Below are 18,524 nucleotides of genomic sequence, written 5' to 3' on the forward strand. Positions count from 1 at the left end.
ATATATATATATATATATATATATATATATATATATATATATATATATATATATATATATACACGACCAATTGGTTGAATGGTACCCGGCTCCCATGAACCCCGGGCCCGCAGTTGTATACCCCTTGCCAAATATGGGGTGCAGGTTCGAATCCGGCCTGCGCCAACTGTTGGGTATTGGGGGGAGGAGTTTTACACGGTATACTTAGCCCTTACGGGGTGGGCGGTATAGGTGCTACGGCACACGGTGTCAGGGTTTCACCGCCAAATTAAACCTTTTGCCATATATATATATATATATATATATATATATATATATATATATATATATATATATATATATATATATATATATATAATATATTGTGTCAGATCTTTCATAATATACCCTAAAGTACATTCACTAATTATTACTTTATTAGAAGATTTTATTTCCCTGTGAATAGTTTTAACGGACTCTGCTAACCTTCGTTATAGTAAGGGATGAAATTGAGACTTTAAAATACTTTTAAGGATGAAAAATGCAGAAATTAAACACGGAGATGAAATGGGAAAAAAGTGAAAAGAACGGGGACGAAATGAACAATTTTGTCTTTAATTTAATTATTACTTCGTATAACACTAGATGCTATGGAACTCCACATAAGGCCACTTGCTATGGTGTTTATTTTTAACACAATATTTATACTTTATATCAGCACAAACACTTTAACATTTCTTTCACATTCCTTTCACTAAACCATCACTATCTTACACTCCATTTCAAACTTTAACTAATTTTAAATTATTAAATAAATACAATAAAAAATACAAATAATATTTTACTAAAAGAAATAACATTTTTAAACTAAAATAAATAAAAATAAATTACATAAAATAAAAATACGATTACATTAATATAAATAAAATTACGATTACATTAACTACGATAACATAAACGATAACATAAAATTAAACTACGATTACATAAACTAAATACGATTAAATTATAAATACGATTAAATTAACTAAGTACCGATTAATCGGTATAATACACATCCTCACTATGATCAGTTAAATGAAGGATATCGTCCCAATGTTTCGTATACAACACGACATTAGTCGAGTTGATTATGGCGGTTCCTAGTAGCCAAGCCCATTTATCATTATCCTCGAGCCACTCGAACACCTTCTTTTCTTCATTCCAATACGCAAATTGCGAAATCTCGTCGCAATCAGCGGGTAGCCTTAGATGATCGAACAAATTGCTAACGTAAAGGTCGATAACCGCCACATCTAAGGTATCGACCCTCTCATCGTCGTTTGGGTCCATGTCATCGGAAAAAATTATCCGTCGTGAACCTCGAACGTAACCGTTTTTGTGTGCACCATGATTGTGTAATAATTGAGAGTAAAAAATGTACGTGTGAGAAAAAATTGAGAGTGAAATGGTATGGTTTTGGTTAAGTGATGGTGTATATATATATATATATATATATATATATATATATATATATATATATATATATATATATATGTGTGTGTGTGTGTGTGTGTGTGTGTGTGTGTGTGTGTGAAATGGATTGGAATAAAAAAAAGCCAACGGCTAAATAAAAATATTCAAAAATTGAAGTGGGCCCCACAAATGCATCTGTTAGAACCGTTGCAGGAGCCACTGGTGGAGCCAGTGACGGATTGCTGGTGGTGGCAGTGAGCTGGTGGGGGTGGTTAACGGAGCTGGTGGCGGAGCCATTGCGAGTGGCCTAATGTACCTTACACTTTTAAGTTTTAATAGAGAAGTAATAATAATGCAATAACAAATCTTTAACTCGTGAGTACTACTATTTATCTAGAAGTACTAGTAGCCTAAAAGTGTCCTTTGAACTATAGAGTATAGTAGAGCTTTATATAAAAGGATTTCCTAAAACATGCCATATTGCCATAGAGATCCTTTGAGAAAGGCGAGCAAATAATAAATCCAAAGGGACTATAAACTTTTTTTATTTGTTATGGAGTTTTTCTAAGAATTTGATGTCTTAAGATTATGTATGTAGGAGGTTAATTGGTTGAGATTAACCTTGTTTTGATGTTATGAACTTAGCATGAGTAAGGAATTGATGAGATTAGTATCTATGTTAGGTGCTAATAAAGGAAAAGAAGCAAGAATTTAGGATCAAGTAAATCAAGGTGAGTTATATGGTGGTGATTTGGGCTGGCTAAGAGTGTTCATGGACTTATTCATGATCACGAGTTGCATTGATATGTAAGACAACTCATGAGTTTATCATGATCACGAGTTGTTTTGACATGTAAGAGTGTTCATGGTTCACCATGATCACGAGATGATATGATATGTAAGAGTGTTTATGGGTCGTCCAGATTGCATATGTGCATGATGAGTCCATGAACAAGAGTTATGATTTTGTATGGTACTTTTATTTAGAATCGGATCCGATGAGTTAAGATTTCCTATGAATATGAGTTAGATAAGTTGCCCTTTTTTCCTTATAATACTTGCACTGTAACTCACTAAGCGTTTTGCTTACCCATTATGTTATTGAATGATTTGTAGGTACAAGTAAGCATTGTGAAGGTATGGAGCTAGCTTGAGATTAGAGTGAGCATTGGCCCAACGTAGGTGGACTTCGTTTCCTTCCTTAATCAAACTTTATGATAAGCCGCTTAAACTCCATGTTTTGGGACTTCTATTTAATGTAGTATGTGTTATGTCAAAATGGTTAATGTGTAATGAAATCGTGTCATGACTTGTAATGGTCTTATGTTTTGAATGTGGATGATCATGTGTACAAATGCTTGTGTTCCAAAGTTGTAGTGTTTAGAGGTTTTCAGGTATGATCAAAGTGGTTTTATATTTCGAATGAGTCGAGTGTCATTTTGTGTAAAAATCAGTATAATCTGATACACGTATAATGCACTGTGCTCTGCGCACTAAGGCTGCAAATACCCTTACACGGCAAAAAGATGAAAATACCCCTACCCAGCAGTAGAGGGCCATGCTCTAATGATATATAGGATAATTGTTATCTAGATATAATATTTTTTATTAAAGGTTAACAACTATGATATTGCTCGATTTATACACATTTTACCTCGCAATATCTACCTCATTTCATTCGGTTTTGAGGATCATTGAGCCCGAAAGTTGGATATTTGTGTAAATGTATCGGTTCAAGGCTAAAAACTCATATTGGTGCAAAATTGACCAAAATCTAGCCAAATTTGTGAACCAAAGTGCGGGGCATGGTCTAGAGTGCAAAGAGAGTGCAAATGTGCAAGTTTAAAGTGAGAAAACATGATTTCTTGAAGTGCAGGCTTAAGGTGCGGCGCACCAAAGTGCAAAAGCTGCGCACCTCAACAAAGGATTCTCAAATTTCAAATTCAGAACTTACATGAAGATTTTATAGTTATATGGTGTGGTGCACCACCCCTAGGGTGCGGTGCATCTCAGAACACCGTTATATGGTGCGGTGCACCATCGCTGTTTTTAGTACAAAATTTTTCAAGGTATAAAAGGAATAAGTTAGGGTTTTCCAAGGGGGAACTGCAGTTTTTGTCTCGAATCTAATCCAAAAAACCCTAATTTCATCATCTAAGTGAAGATTAAGGCTAATTTGGAGGATCAAGCAAAAGCTCAAGCAATCTTGGCATTAGATCTACCTAGTTTTCTCATTTAGGTTGTAATCTCCACCTTTACTTCTCTTGTTTTTGATTGAATACTTGTAATAGTTGAACATGAAGTTTATTTGTGATTTATTGTCTTTGATTAGTGTAATCTTAGCCATGCTTGGCTAATTTTGTTGTGTTTGCTTATTTATGAAACTCAAATGTGAGGATTTTGGCCCAAATCATTGAATAAAAGTTGTTTGAATGAAATATATGAGTAAGTGTTATTGTGTTAGCTATAGATCCATTGCTATGCATTTGTTTTAGGGTTTACTTTGATTACATAGATTGACTAGCTTTTTTAAGTGATTTGATTAGTGAAACAATTTGTGCTTCAACACCTTAAGTTATCTAGACAATCAAATTTGAAATTTCAAGTGATCATGTTCTTGATTTATGTTAGTTTTCAATTGGCCTTTAGTCAACATAGTGGTGTTTGATTATCTTAAGTGATTTTGATAATTGAAGGGTTTTAAGTGATTTCAATCCAAGCATAATCTCAATGACTACTCATGATTAACTTGATCTTATAATACAATGGTTATGTGAGTTTGCATAGTGTGATTTGATTAAGGTTTAGTAGTGATGCTAAACATCTAATAGTTCAACAACGAATGTGATAGCAAATTGGGTAAAGCGGGGCAATCCAAGCATAAGAGTGGATTAGATAAGTGAACACTACTTAGTTCATTGATTTAGATTCCTATAATTAGTTATTTGATTATTTGTGCAGGTTTTAGATGTTAGTCAAAATCAATCAAAAGTCAAAACTCCACAATCAAACAAACTTTAGGACAATTATTAGTTTCAAATATTCGATTGAACCACTCTCTTAGGACAAACTTGAATCGAATACTTACATGAAAAGTGCTATAATGATCGGGACTTAGTTGCTCGTTAGTTGTGTGTGCTTATTTTTAGTGTTTGAATCTTATTAAAAATTTGAGAGTAATTGGTGTATTGTGCGACACACATCAAAATTTTTGGTGCCCGCTGCCAGGGAGCGGTTTTTAATTTGATTTTTGATTTAAGCTTTTAATTGTTCGATCCTTTTGTGAGGATTTATCCTTGCAAAAATTACTTTTCTTGTTTTTATATATTATTGTGTTTAGGGAAACCCGTGTTTTGTTTTTTTTTTTTTTTTTTTGTGTGATCAAAGGTTAGGTACCACGGTGTATGCAAAGGAGATCCCAAAAGGATCGGGAGTTTGAACATCCATTTTCCGAACCGAAGAGGAACGTTCACGGGGTTTATAAAAAAAGGGAAGAAATGGTATTAAAGAAGAATTTTGAGGTTTTACCATTTTGTATTGATGAAATAGAAGGTGTTAATCCACAAAACGAGGGTAATCCATTTGGTCATGGTCTACCCAACAATCCACTACTCGTTAATCAAGAACAACAAGTAGATCCTAATGATACACCTATGTGGGATGCTAGGTTGGTTACACCTACGGTGGTGCCACCGGCTATTACTAAACCGCCCATCGGGGCCGACAATTGGAAGGTTGAGGGTAATTTCTTCACTATGATAAAGGATGTGCAATTTCACGGTTTAATGGAAGAAAATCCTTTTGAACGCCTTCAATAATTCAATGAAATTTGTGATATCTATAAGCATAATGATGTTACCGAAGATGCATATAAGTTAAGGGCATTACCCTTTTCTCTTTAAGGTGACACTAAAGTTTGGTTAAGAAATCTACCTTCTGACTCGATTAGAACTTTTCAAGATTTGAGTGACACCTTTCTCAATCACTTCTTTCCACCATCGAAGGCGGAGAGACTTAGGATGGAGATCAATGCATTCGCTCAACGGAGTGATGAATCTTTATATGATGCATGGATTCGTTTTAAGAAGATGTTGAGGGCGTGTCCACCACATGGGTTAACTAAGAGATAGTACATCAATACTTTCTATCGGGGTACGAATTTATTGACAAGACAAGTTTTTGATGCCTCCGTAGGAGGTGTGTTCATGTATAAGTCACCAAATGCGGTCGAAACATTGCTAGAAGACATCTCGATTCATAATTATGAGTGGAATGAAATGCCCCGTCCTAATCCATCTGGACGAATACATTACATTTGATTACATCGCGAGGTACTTGACCTCTGTATGATACATTTTACAAACATTGCATTCGTTTTTAAAAGACAAACTTTCTTTACATCGAAAGTTGACGGCATGCATACCATTTCATAATATATCCAACTATAATTGACTTAATAATAACCTTGATGAACTAGACGACTCGAATGCAACGTCTTTTGAAATATGTCATGAATGACTCCAAGTAATATCTCTAATATGAGCAAATGCACAGCGGAAGATTTCTTTCAAACATGAGAATAAACATGCTTTAAAGTGTCAACCAAAAGGTTGGTGAGTTCATTAGTTTAAAATAATCGATCATTTTCATCATTTTAATAGACCACAAGATTTTCATTTCCATTTCTCATAAATATACGTCCCATGCATAGAGAAAAAAATAATCATTCATATGGATTGAACACCTGGTAACCGACATTAACAAGATGCATATAGAATATCCCCATCATTCCGGGACACCCATCGGACATGATAAACTCGAAGTACTAAAGCATTCCAAATTCCAGAATGGGAGTTGTTAGTTCCCGTAGATCTACCTTTAGGATTCGCGTCAATTAGGGGCCAGTTCCCTAATTCTTAGGCTACCAAGCTAAAAGGAGCATATTCGATTTCGATCATTCAACCATAAAATGTAGTTTTAATTACTTGTGTCTATTTCGTCAAACATTTATAAAAGCGCATGTATTCTCAGTCCTAAAAATATATATTGCAAAAGCATTTAAAAAGGGAGTAATGAAACTCATAATACTGTATTTCGTAGTAAAAATACATATGACGTCATTGAACAAGTGTATGGTTGGCATCGGATTCACGAACCTATATCAAGTATATATATTAACACATATAATTGAAATCGAACAAATTTGTATATAATTAATGATATAAATCTTATATTAAAAATTTATAGGCTTCCTTAATAAATTAAATATATTCATTTTATATATAAAAATATTAATTTTATTAAGTTATATATATTGAGTATAGTTTTAATAGTTATAATATTAAATAAAAAGTTGTAATATCTTTTAGTAATAATAATAGTAAATATTTTTAATAATAATAATAATTATAGTAATCATAACCATGATAATAATAATGTTAATAATGTTAAGTTGTATTATTTTTATTAAATATTAATAACTATATATAAAATAATAATTTTAATAATAATAATAATTATAATAATAATAATGAAATTTTAATAATAATGATAATATTAAAAATAATAATTTTAATAGAAATGAAAATATTTATAATACTAATAATAATGATAATACTCATAAAAATAAATAAAATGTTATAAGTTAATAATAATAATGATAATCCTTATATTAATTCTTAATGATAATACTAATATTAATGTTAATAATAATAATAATAATAATAATTTTACATCATGTTAATACTAATAATAATAATAATACTAATAATAATAATAATAACTATGATAATAATTATAATACTAGTAATAATGATAATAATAATTAATAATATTTATAATAATGATAATAAAATAAACATACATAATCATTAACATTATATTATCATCATAAAATTCATCCTTTATAATTATAAGTATATATGTAAATTTAAAACTTAAGTTTTAAAGTTTATACCCTCGGGTCAATCGAACGCGAGAGACGAGTAGTGTTCGGAAGTGAAGCCTAACAGCAGTGACAGAAGGTGGAGTAAGAACCTCCAATCATGATGCACCAAATCTAGTTTAAGAAAATGGGTCTTAAGATAACTAAACCCAATTCTCTCACCCTTATTGTTCCTTCCACTCTTTTTAAGATTATAAGCCCATCATCATAAGTTACATGAGTAAAAAAAAAATATAATTCCCTCTAATCATTCAACAACCCAGTCATTACATCCCATGACCCAACTGTACTGGGATTCCTAACCTAATACTTATTTAACGAACGAGTAGAAAATTCCGGTGTACTATATCAATACGACAATTCATATTTCCTACTACCATCTTTAATCAATTTCGTCCCTTTAATCCAAACAACAAAGGTGAGGTCACCGAACTCCTTATAACACCTACATCATCTGGATTCACATAATTAAATCCCTCAGCTAAAATCCGTTCTCCTCTGTATTTGATTTCTTAAAGCAGCAACAGCCGATTGAAGCCCTTTCTTCTCCTTCTTTCTCCTCTTCATCAACGAAACCCTATTAAATTTGTGGCGTCATAAGATCACACACATCTCTACAAATACTAAATCACCTTCGTTTCTTGTATCACTTAAACTATCATCTATCATCTTTATCATCAAATATTCATCGTGTTTCATTGCTAAAACAAAATAAAAATAGAAAAGTAGCAGTGGTAACAACAAGCAGTATTTTCATGGTTCACCAAATTACGCGAATTAATTATGATCCATACGAAACGTGTGGTTTTCTAATCTTCGCGAAACATACACATATATATACGAAACGCGTAATTCTTTGTCAAGTTTACTGTATCATCGTTATATCTGTTTCATCTTCTTTATCAGAATCGTGTACGTCATCATCATCTTTACATCATCATAGAATCACAATCATCATCAACCTTTGTTTCCTTCATCATCATTATCATCATAATAACAGGAGGCGTACAATATTAGTCAACCATGGTTATGTGGTTTGGTTGTGGGGTTCGTTTGAAACAGTGCACAGAAATAAATCGTTTGAAGGGTGTTGGTGATCATGGTAGAAAAGAAAACGAATAGTGACAAACGAATGGGTTTTGCAGCGGTTGTAAATAAATGATAGAAGTGAGAGAACGAGAAAAAAAAAGGTGACGGTTGTTGATGGTGGTTAGTGATGGAGGTTGTGACCCACTGTGGTGTATGGTGGAGGCAGAGGGTGGTTGTAGGTGGCCGGTTGCTCTTGGTTAAACGGACTAGTGAGTGATGCATATGTATATATGCATATCACATATATATAGTTACAATTGATACTAATAATAATATAATATAATAATAATAATAAGTATTAAACTAATCATATGCATGAAAAAGAAACGTGTTATATGTAAGATGTAATAGTGTAGCAGCCGACAGTTTTCCACGAATATCATTTCGTGTCCATTGCTAAACAGTTAAAATATAATAGTGTTCCTAAAATCCCCAAATTTTTTAATTGGGTCCATTTATTTATTGTGGTCATTATGGTATAAAATTCGATCATTAACTATTAAATAAATATTACATTAACTGTCCCTCTCATTTATGGGTGAAATATGAAAAGTGTTAAAATTTAATATCTAGATCCTAAATACATTTTTAGTAAGCCTAAAATTTATAGAACTCATTTTCGGATCACCGTTTATTTTAAAATCACATAATTTCGAATTAAACTTCTCTAAATAATAATCAAAACATCCAACGAGTATTACAATCATTTAATATTTATTTTTACTATACTTTATTTATATATAGTTATGCTTTAAATAATAATTATTATAATATCTTATTTTTATTTTATTTTACATAATTAATTTTAAATACAACAACATATAATGTTTCAAATTATTTTTTTTTCAATACATACATACATTATATATATATATATATATATATATATATATATATATATATATATATATATATATATATATACATATATATTTATTTACAAACAGTTGTTCGTGAATCGTCGGGAATAGTCAAAGGTCAGATGATTTCATAAAATAGTTAGAACATTTTGAGATTTAGTTTGATAGACTTTGTTTATTGTGTCGGAATCATAATAAGATTAAGTTTAAATTTAGTCGGAAATTTTCGGGTCGTCACAGTACCTACCCGTTAAAGAAATTTCGTCCCGAAATTTGATCGAGGTCGTCATAGCTAACAATAAAAATGTTTTCATGACGTTATATCCATTTCATCGTTATATCCGTTTCATCTTCTTCATCAGAATCTTGTACTTCATCATCATCTTTACATCATCATAGAATCACAATCATCATCAACCTTAGTTTCCTTCATCATCATTATCATCATAATAACAGGAGGCGTACAATATTAGTCAACCATGGTTATGTGGTTTGGTTGTGGGGTTCGTTTGAAATAGTGCGCAGAAATAAATCGTTTGAAGGGTGTTGGTGATCATGGTAGAAAAGAAAAATGAATAGTGACAAACGAATGGGTTTTGCAGCGGTTGTAAATAGATGATAGAAGTGAGAGAGCGAGAGAAAAAAAATAGGTGACGGTTGTTGATGGTGGTTAGTGATGGAGGTTGTGACCCACGGTGGTGTATGGTGGCGGCAGAGGGTGGTTGTAGGTGGCCGGTTGCTCTTGGTTGAACGGACTAGTGGGTGATGCATATGTATATATGCATATCACATATATATAGTTACAATTGATACTAATAATAATAATAATATAATAATAATAATAATAATAATAATAATAATAATAATAATAATAATAATAATAATAATAATAATAATAATAATAATAATAATAATAATAATAATAAGTATTAAACTAATCATATGCATGAAAAAGAAACGTGTTATATGCAAGATGTAATAGTGTAGCAGCCGACAGTTTTCCACGGATATCATTTCGTGTCCATTGCTAAACAGTTAAAATATAATAGTGTTTCTAAAATCCCCAAATTTTTAAATTGGTTCCATTTATTTATTGTTGTCATTATGGTATAAAATTCGATCATTAACTATTAAATAAATATTACATTAACTGTCCCTCTCATTTATGGGTGAAATATGAAAAGAGTTAAAATTTAATATCTAGATCCTAAATACAATTTTAGTAAGCCTAAAATTTATAGAACTCATTTTCGGATTACCGTTTATTTTAAAATCACATAATTTCGAATTAAACTTCTCTAAATAATAATCGAAACGTCCAACGAGTATTACAATCATTTAATATTTATCTTTACTATACTTTATTTATATATAGTTATGCTTTAAATAATAATTATTATAATATCTTATTTTTATTTTATTTTACATAATTAATTTTAAATACAACAACATATAATGTTTCAATTTTTTTTTTCAATACATACATACATATATATATATATATATATATATATATATATATATATACATACATATTTATTTACAAACAATTTTTCGTGAATTGTCGGGAATAGTCAAAGGTCAGATGATTTCATAAAATAGTTCGAACATTTTGAGATTCAGTTTGATAGACTTTGCTTATCGTGTCGAAATTATAATAAGATTAAGTTTAAATTTGGTCAGAAATTTCCGGGTCGTCACATGGAATCCCTCACCTGGGGATATGCCAAGGAAGAATATAGCTCAAGTGGGGAGTGACAACGGTCAAATCACACTTGCTAGTTTGAATAACCAATTTCAATCATACGGGAAGGAGTTGAAGAAGCTACAACAATCCATCATTGCTATGCAAGTCAGGTGTGAAAGGTGTGATGGACCCCACCTCACAAAAAATTGCCCCCAAATCAACCAATGCAATCATATTGATTTGGATGATATCCCAATGAATTCGGATGCTCATGTCAACTATGCGAGTAATCAAAATTACCAAAGGGGCAGTTCATCAAGCCAAGGCAATAACTCTTACCAAGGAAACCAAGGTTACTTCAACCAAAACCAAAGACAAGTCTCTTTCAACAACCAAAATAACCCACCACCCGAATTTACAAACCAAAACCGAAGTCAAAGTTACAACCAAGGATACAACCAAAATCAGAGCAACACCAACCAATCACAAAATCAACAACCTTACAACAACCAATCCTATAACAACCAACCTTATAACAATCAAAGCAATCAAGGCTATCAATAAAACCAAGGTTATAACTAAAACCAAAACAACCACGGTTACAATCAATACAAACCACAACAAAACCAACATAAAACACTCAACCATCTCAACTATTTAAACCTTCTAAGATCCTAGAGGAGATGATGTAAAAATACATCAAGAAGGTGGAGACAACCGATGAAATGTCCCGTTCTTATTGATTAAAAACGTTCCATATTAATTGATTTCGTTGCGAGGTTTTGACCTCTATATGAGACGTTTTTCAAAGACTGCATTCATTTTTAAACAAACCATAACCTTTATTTCATCAATAAAGGTTTAAAAAGCTTTACGTAGATTATCAAATAATGATAATCTAAAATATCCTGTTTACACACGACCATTACATAATGGTTTACAATACAAATATGTTACAACAAAATAAGTTTCTTGAATGCAGTTTTTACACAATATCATACAAGCATGGACTCCAAATATTGTCCTTATTTAAGTATGCGACAGCGGAAGCTCTTAATAATCACCTGAGAATAAACATGCTTAAAACGTCAACAAAAATGTTGGTGAGTTATAGGTTTAACCTATATATATCAAATCGTAACAATAGACCACAAGATTTCATATTTCAATACACATCCCATACATAGAGATAAAAATCATTCATATGGTGAACACCTGGTAACCGACATTAACAAGATGCATATATATAAGAATATCCCCATCATTCCGGGACACCCTTCGGATATGATATAAATTTCGAAGTACTAAAGCATCCGGTACTTTGGATGGGGTTTGTTAGGCCCAATAGATCTATCTTTAGGATTCGCGTCAATTAGGGTGTCTGTTCCCTAATTCTTAGATTACCAGACTTAATAAAAAGGGGCATATTCGATTTCGATAATTCAACCATAGAATGTAGTTTCACGTACTTGTGTCTATTTTGTAAATCATTTATAAAACCTGCATGTATTCTCATCCCAAAAATATTAGATTTTAAAAGTGGGACTATAACTCACTTTCACAGATTTTTACTTCGTCGGGAAGTAAGACTTGGCCACTGGTTGATTCACGAACCTATAACAATATATACATATATATCAAAGTATGTTCAAAATATATTTACAACACTTTTAATATATTTTGATGTTTTAAGTTTATTAAGTCAGTTGTCCTCGTTAGTAACCTATAACTAGTTGTCCACAGTTAGATATACAGAAATAAATCGATAAATATTATCTTGAATCAATCCACGACCCAGTGTATACGTATCTCAGTATTGATCACAACTCAAACTATACATATTTTGGAATCAACCTCAACCCTGTATAGCTAACTCCAACATTCACATATAGAGTGTCTATGGTTGTTCCGAAATATATATAGATGTGTCGACATGATAGGTCGAAACATTGTATACGTGTCTATGGTATCTCAAGATTACATAATATACAATACAAGTTGATTAAGTTATGGTTGGAATATATTTGTTACCAATTTTCATGTAGCTAAAATGAGAAAAATTATCCAATCTTGTTTTACCCATAACTTCTTCATTTTAAATCCGTTTTGAGTGAATCAAATTGCTATGGTTTCATATTGAACTCTATTTTATGAATCTAAACAGAAAAAGTATAGGTTTATAGTCGGAAAAATAAGTTACAAGTCATTTTTGTAAAGGTAGTCATTTCAGTCGAAAGAACGACGTCTAGATGACCATTTTAGAAAACATACTTCCACTTTGAGTTTAACCATAATTTTTGGATATAGTTTCATGTTCATAATAAAAATCATTTTCTCAGAATAACAACTTTTAAATTAAAGTTTATCATAGTTTTTAATTAACTAACCCAAAACAGCCCGCGGTGTTACTACGACGGCGTAAATCCGGTTTTACGGTGTTTTTCGTGTTTCCAGGTTTTAAATCATTAAGTTAGCATATCATATAGATATAGAACATGTGTTTAGTTTATTTTAAAAGTCAAGTTAGAAGGATTAACTTTTGTTTGCGAACAAGTTTAGAATTAACTAAACTATGTTCTAGTGATTACAAGTTTAAACCTTCGAATAAGATAGCTTTATATGTATGAATCGAATGATGTTATGAACATCATTACTACCTTAAGTTCCTTGGATAAACCTACTGGAAAAGAGAAAAATGGATCTAGCTTCAATGGATCCTTGGATGGCTCGAAGTTCTTGAAGCAGAATCATGACACGAAAACAAGTTCAAGTAAGATCATCACTTAAAATAAGATTGTTATAGTTATAGAAATTGAACCAAAGTTTGAATATGATTATTACCTTGTATTAGAATGATAACCTACTGTAAGAAACAAAGATTTCTTGAGGTTGGATGATCACCTTACAAGATTGGAAGTGAGCTAGCAAACTTGAAAGTATTCTTGATTTTATGAAACTAGAACTTTTGGAATTTATGAAGAACACTTAGAACTTGAAGATAGAACTTGAGAGAGATCAATTAGATGAAGAAAATTGAAGAATGAAAGTGTTTGTAGGTGTTTTTGGTCGTTGGTGTATGGATTAGATATAAAGGATATGTAATTTTGTTTTCATGTAAATAAGTCATGAATGATTACTCATATTTTTGTAATTTTATGAGATATTTCATGCTAGTTGCCAAATGATGGTTCCCACATGTGTTAGGTGACTCACATGGGCTGCTAAGAGCTGATCATTGGAGTGTATATACCAATAGTACATACATCTAAAAGCTGTGTATTGTACGAGTACGAATACGGGTGCATACGAGTAGAATTGTTGATGAAACTGAACGAGGATGTAATTGTAAGCATTTTTGTTAAGTAGAAGTATTTTGATAAGTGTATTGAAGTCTTTAAAAAGTGTATAAATACATATTAAAACACTACATGTATATACATTTTAACTGAGTCGTTAAGTCATCGTTAGTCGTTACATGTAAGTATTGTTTTGAAACCTTTAGGTTAACGATCTTGTTAAATGTTGTTAACCCAATGTTTATAATATCAAATGAGATTTTAAATTATTATATTATCATGATATTATCATGTATGAATATCTCTTAATATGATATATATACATTAAATGTCTTTACAACGATAATCGTTACATATATGTCTCGTTTAAAAATCATTAAGTTAGTAGTCTTGTTTTTACATATGTAGTTCATTGTTAATATACTTAATGATATGTTTACTTATCATAGTATCATGTTAACTATATATATATCCATATATATGTCATCATATAGTTTTTACAAGTTTTAACGTTCGTGAATCACCGGTCAACTTGGGTGGTCAATTGTCTATATGAAACATATTTCAATTAATCAAGTCTTAACAAGTTTGATTGCTTAACATGTTAGAAACATTTAATCATGTAAATATCAATCTCAACTAATATATATAAACATGGAAAAGTTCGGGTCACTACAGTACCTACCCGTTAAATAAATTTCGTCCCGAAATTTTAAGCTGTTGAAGGTGTTGACGAATCTTCTGGAAATAGATGCGGGTATTTCTTCTTCATCTGATCTTCACGCTCCCAGGTGAACTCGGGTCCTCTACGAGCATTCCATCGAACCTTAACAATTGGTATCTTGTTTTTCTTAAGTCTTTTAACCTCACGATCCATTATTTCGACGGGTTCTTCGATGAATTGAAGTTTTTCGTTGATTTGGATTTCATCTAACGGAATAGTGAGATCTTCTTTAGCAAAACATTTCTTTAAATTCGAGACGTGGAAAGTGTTATGTACAGCTGCGAGTTGTTGAGGTAACTCTAGTCGGTAAGCTACTGGTCCGATACGATCAATAATCTTGAATGGTCCAATATACCTTGGATTTAATTTCCCTCGTTTACCAAATCGAACAACGCCTTTCTAAGGTGCAACTTTAAGCATGACCATCTCTCCAATTTCAAATTCTATATCTTTTCTTTTAATGTCAGCGTAGCTCTTTTGTCGACTTTGGGCGGTTTTCAACCGTTGTTGAATTTGGATGATCTTCTCGGTAGTTTCTTGTATAATATTCGGACCCGTAATCTGTCTATCCCCCACCTCACTCCAAAAAATCGGAGACCTGCACTTTCTACCATAAAGTGCTTCAAACGGCGCCATCTCAATACTTGAATGGTAGCTGTTGTTGTAGGAAAATTCTGCTAACGGTAGATGTCGATCCCAACTGTTTCCGAAATCAATAACACATGCTCGTAGCATGTCTTCAAGCGTTTGTATCGTCCTTTCGCTCTGCCCATCAGTTTGTGGATGATAGGCAGTACTCATGTCTAGACGAGTTCCTAATGCTTGCTGTAATGTCTGCCAGAATCTTGAAATAAATCTGCCATCCCTATCAGAGATAATAGAGATTGGTATTCCATGTCTGGAGATGACTTCCTTCAAATACAGTCGTGCTAACTTCTCCATCTTGTCATCTTCTCTTATTGGTAGGAAGTGTGCGGATTTAGTGAGACGATCAACTATTACCCAAATAGTATCAAAACCACTTGCAGTCCTTGGCAATTTAGTGATGAAATCCATGGTAATGTTTTCCCATTTCCATTCCGGGATTTCGGGTTGTTGAAGTAGACCTGATGGTTTCTGATGCTCAGCTTTGACCTTAGAACACGTCAAACATTCTCCTACGTATTTAGCAACATCGGCTTTCATACCCGGCCATCAAAAATGTTTCTTGAGATCCTTGTACATCTTCCCCGTTCCAGGATGTATTGAGTATCTGGTTTTATGAGCTTCTCTAAGTACCATTTCTCTCATATCTCCAAATTTTGGTACCCAAATCCTTTCAGCCCTATACCGGGTTCCGTCTTCCCGAATATTAAGATGCTTCTCCGATCCTTTGGGTATTTCATCCTTTAAATTTCCCTCTTTTAAAACTCCTTGTTGCGCCTCCTTTATTTGAGTAGTAAGGTTATTATGAATCATTATATTCATAGATTTTACTCGAATGGGTTCTCTGTCCTTCCTACTCAAGGCATCGGCTACCACATTTGCCTTCCCCGGGTGGTAACGAATCTCAAAGTCGTAATCATTCAATAATTCAATCCACCTACGCTGCCTCATATTCAGTTGTTTCTGATTAAATATGTGTTGAAGACTTTTGTGGTCGGTATATATAATACTTTTGACCCCATATAAGTAGTGCCTCCAAGTCTTTAATGCAAAAACAACCGCGCCTAATTCCAAATCATGCGTCGTATAATTTTGTTCGTGAATCTTCAATTGTCTAGACGCATAAGCAATCACCTTCATTCGTTGCATTAATACACAACCGAGACCTTGCTTTGATGCATCACAATAAATCACAAAATCATCATTCCCTTCAGGCAATGACAATATAGGTGCTGTAGTTAGCTTTTTCTTCAATAACTGAAACGCTTTCTCTTGTTCATCATTCCATTCAAATTTCTTCCCTTTATGCGTTAATGCAGTCAAGGGTTTTGCTATTCTGGAAAAGTCTTGGATGAACCTTCTGTAGTAACCAGCTAGTCCTAAAAACTGGCGTATGTGTTTCTGAGTTTTCGGGGTTTCCCACTTTTCAACAGTTTCTATCTTTGCCGGATCCACCTTAATGCCTTCTTTGTTCACTATGTGACCGAGGAATTGAACTTCTTCCAACCAAAATGCACACTTTGAAAACTTAGCATACAATTCTTCCTTTCTCAATACTTCTAACACCTTTCTCAAATGTTCACCGTGTTCTTGGTCATTCTTTGAGTAAATAAGTATGTCATCAATGAAAACAATGACAAACTTGTCAAGGTATGGTCCACACACTCAGTTCATAAGGTCCATGAACATAGCTGGTGCATTAGTTAAACCAAACGGCATGACCATAAACTCGTAATGACCGTAACGTGTTCTGAAAGCAGTCTTTGGAATATCATCTTCTTTCACCCGCATTTGATGATACCCGGAACGTAAGTCAATCTTTGAATAAACAGACTAGCCTTGTAGTTGATCAAATAAGTCATCGATTCTCGGTAGTGGGTAGCGGTTCTTGATGGTAAGTTTGTTCAACTCTCGGTAGTCGATACACAACCTGAATGTACCATCTTTCTTCTTGACAAACAAAACAGGAGCTCCCCACGGTGATGTGCTTGGTTGAATGAAACCACGCTCTAAAAGTTCTTGTAATTGGCTTTGTAGTTCTTTCATCTCGCTGGGTGCGAGTCTGTAAGGAGCACGAGCTATTGGTGCAGCTCCTGGTACAAGATCTATTTGAAATTCAACGGATCGATGTGGGGGTAATCCCGGTAATTCTTTCGGAAATACATCAGGAAATTCTTTTGCGACGGGAACATCATTGATGCTCTTTTCTTCAGTTTGTACTTTCTCGACGTGTGCTAGAACAGCATAGCAACCTTTTCTTATTAGTTTTTGTGCCTTCAAATTACTAATAAGATGTAGCTTCGTGTTGCCCTTTTCTCCGTACACCATTAAGGGTTTTCCTTTTTCTCGTATAATGCGAATTGCATTTTTGTAACAAACGATCTCCGCTTTCACTTCTTTCAACCAGTCCATACCGATTATCACATCAAAACTCCCTAACTCTACTGGTATCAAATCAATCTTAAATGTTTCGCTAACCAGTTTAATTTCTCGATTCCGACATATATTATCTGCTGAAATTAATTTACCATTTGCTAATTCGAGTAAAAATTTACTATCCAAAGGCGTCAATGGACAACTTAATTTAGCACAAAAATCTCTACTCATATAGCTTCTATCTGCACCCGAATCAAATAAAACGTAAGCAGATTTATTGTCAATAAGAAACGTACCCGTAACAAGCTCCGGGTCTTCCTGTGCCTCTGCCGCATTAATATTGAAAACTCTTCCACGGCCTTGTCCATTCGTGTTCTCCTGGTTCGGGCAATTTCTAATAATGTGGCCCGGTTTTCCACATTTATAACAAACTACATTGGCATAACTTGCTCCGACACTACTTGCTCCT

At 32.9% G+C, this 18,524-nt stretch overlaps 1 non-coding gene across 1 annotated transcript; it reads right to left on the reverse strand.

Moving 5' to 3' along the window:
* Positions 1-5,444: 5,444 nt before the first annotated feature.
* LOC139851038 (small nucleolar RNA R71) lies at positions 5,445-5,551 on the reverse strand. Its single transcript, XR_011760402.1, has one exon. It is a non-coding gene; the product is annotated as a small nucleolar RNA R71 (small nucleolar RNA).
* Positions 5,552-18,524: the final 12,973 nt, after the last annotated feature.

The sequence above is a fragment of the Rutidosis leptorrhynchoides genome, chromosome 5 (assembly GCF_046630445.1).
Source record: "Rutidosis leptorrhynchoides isolate AG116_Rl617_1_P2 chromosome 5, CSIRO_AGI_Rlap_v1, whole genome shotgun sequence".
Taxonomy (NCBI): domain Eukaryota; kingdom Viridiplantae; phylum Streptophyta; class Magnoliopsida; order Asterales; family Asteraceae; genus Rutidosis; species Rutidosis leptorrhynchoides.